Source organism: Musa acuminata, unplaced genomic scaffold (assembly GCF_036884655.1).
Source record: "Musa acuminata AAA Group cultivar baxijiao unplaced genomic scaffold, Cavendish_Baxijiao_AAA HiC_scaffold_268, whole genome shotgun sequence".
Lineage (NCBI taxonomy): Eukaryota > Viridiplantae > Streptophyta > Magnoliopsida > Zingiberales > Musaceae > Musa > Musa acuminata.
This window is the reverse complement of record NW_027020531.1, coordinates 27,501-30,000: the sequence shown is the minus strand read 5'-3', so window position 1 is coordinate 30,000 and position 2,500 is coordinate 27,501.

Here is a 2,500-nt window from a genome sequence, read left to right as displayed (position 1 = left end):
GCTCCGCTCACGACGGTCACCGCGCGACGCAAGAACAGCCCAAAAACAGGCCAAAACGGCCCAAAAACGGGCCAAAACTGGCCATTTTTGGCTGCGCGAGCGAGCAGCGAGCGGCGGACAGCGAGCGAAGCGAGAGGCATCACCGTCCCTGCTATACGAAAGCCCCATCCAGCCCTGTGCCACCCGGGGGGTTCCAGGGTGCTGAGATGGCTGACATTTTGCTCCGCTCAAGATGGTCACCGCGCAACGCAAAAACAGGCCAAAAACTGGCCAAAACGGGCCAAAACTGGCCATTTTTGGCTGCGCGAGCGAGCGGCGAGCGGCGGACAGCGAGCGAAGCGAGAGGCAGCACCGTCCCTGCTATACGAAAGCCCCATCCAGCCCTGTGCCACCCGGGGGGTTCCAGGGTGCTGAGATGGCTGACATTTTGCTCCGCTCACGACGGTCACCGCGCGACGCAAGAACAGGCCAAAAACTGGCCAAAACGGCCCAAAAACGGGCCAAAACTGGCCATTTTTGGCTGCGCGAGCGAGCGGCGAGCGGCGGACAACGAGCGAAGCGAGAGGCAGCACCATCCCTGCTATACGAAAGCCCCATCCAGCCCTGTGCCACCCGGGGGGTTCCAGGGTGCTGAGATGGCTGACATTTTGCTCCGCTCACGACGGTCACCGCGCGACGCAAGAACAGCCCAAAAACAGGCCAAAACGGCCCAAAAACGGGACAAAACTGGCCATTTTTGGCTGCGCGAGCGAGCGGCGAGCGGCGGACAGCGAGCTAAGCGAGAGGCAGCACCGTCCCTGCTATACGAAAGCCCCATCCAGCCCTGTGCCACCCGGGGGGTTCCAGGGTGCTGAGATGGCTGACATTTTGCTCCGCTCACGACGGTCACCGCGCGACGCAAGAACAGGCCAAAAACAGGCCAAAACGGCCCAAAAACGGGCCAAAACTGGCCATTTTTGGCTGCGTGAGCGAGCAGCGAGCGGCGGACAGCGAGCGAAGCGAGAGGCATCACCGTCCCTGCTATACGAAAGCCCCATCCAGCCCTGTGCCACCCGGGGGGTTCCAGGGTGCTGAGATGGCTGACATTTTGCTCCGCTCAAGATGGTCACCGCGCAACGCAAAAACAGGCCAAAAACTGGCCAAAACGGGCCAAAACTGGCCATTTTTGGCTGCGCGAGCGAGCGGCGAGCGGCGAACAGCGAGCGAAGCGAGAGGCAGCACCGTCCCTGCTATACGAAAGCCCCATCCAGCCCTGTGCCACCCGGGGGGTTCCAGGGTGCTGAGATGGCTGACATTTTGCTCCGCTCACGACGGTCACCGCGCGACGCAAGAACAGGCCAAAAACTGGCCAAAACGGCCCAAAAACGGGCCAAAACTGGCCATTTTTGGCTGCGCGAGCGAGCGGCGAGCGGCGGACAGCGAGCGAAGCGAGAGGCAGCACCGTCCCTGCTATACGAAAGCCCCATCCAGCCCTGTGCCACCCGGGGGGTTCCAGGGTGCTGAGATGGCTGACATTTTGCTCCGCTCACGACGGTCACCGCGCGACGCAAGAACAGCCCAAAAACAGGCCAAAACGGCCCAAAAACGGGACAAAACTGGCCATTTTTGGCTGCGCGAGCGAGCGGCGAGCGGCGGACAGCGAGCGAAGCGAGAGGCAGCACCGTCCCTGCTATACGAAAGCCCCATCCAGCCCTGTGCCACCCGGGGGGTTCCAGGGTGCTGAGATGGCTGACATTTTGCTCCGCTCACGACGGTCACCGCGCGACGCAAGAACAGCCCAAAAACAGGCCAAAACGGCCCAAAAACGGGCCAAAACTGGCCATTTTTGGCTGCGCGAGCGAGCAGCGAGCGGCGGACAGCGAGCGAAGCGAGAGGCATCACCGTCCCTGCTATACGAAAGCCCCATCCAGCCCTGTGCCACCCGGGGGGTTCCAGGGTGCTGAGATGGCTGACATTTTGCTCCGCTCAAGATGGTCACCGCGCAACGCAAAAACAGGCCAAAAACTGGCCAAAACGGGCCAAAACTGGCCATTTTTGGCTGCGCGAGCGAGCGGCGAGCGGCGAACAGCGAGCGAAGCGAGAGGCAGCACCGTCCCTGCTATACGAAAGCCCCATCCAGCCCTGTGCCACCCGGGGGGTTCCAGGGTGCTGAGATGGCTGACATTTTGCTCCGCTCACGACGGTCACCGCGCGACGCAAGAACAGGCCAAAAACTGGCCAAAACGGCCCAAAAACGGGCCAAAACTGGCCATTTTTGGCTGCGCGAGCGAGCGGCGAGCGGCGGACAGCGAGCGAAGCGAGAGGCAGCACCGTCCCTGCTATACGAAAGCCCCATCCAGCCCTGTGCCACCCGGGGGGTTCCAGGGTGCTGAGATGGCTGACATTTTGCTCCGCTCACGACGGTCACCGCGCGACGCAAGAACAGGCCAAAAACTGGCCAAAACGGCCCAAAAACGGGACAAAACTGGCCATTTTTGGCTGCGCGAGGGAGCGGCGAGCG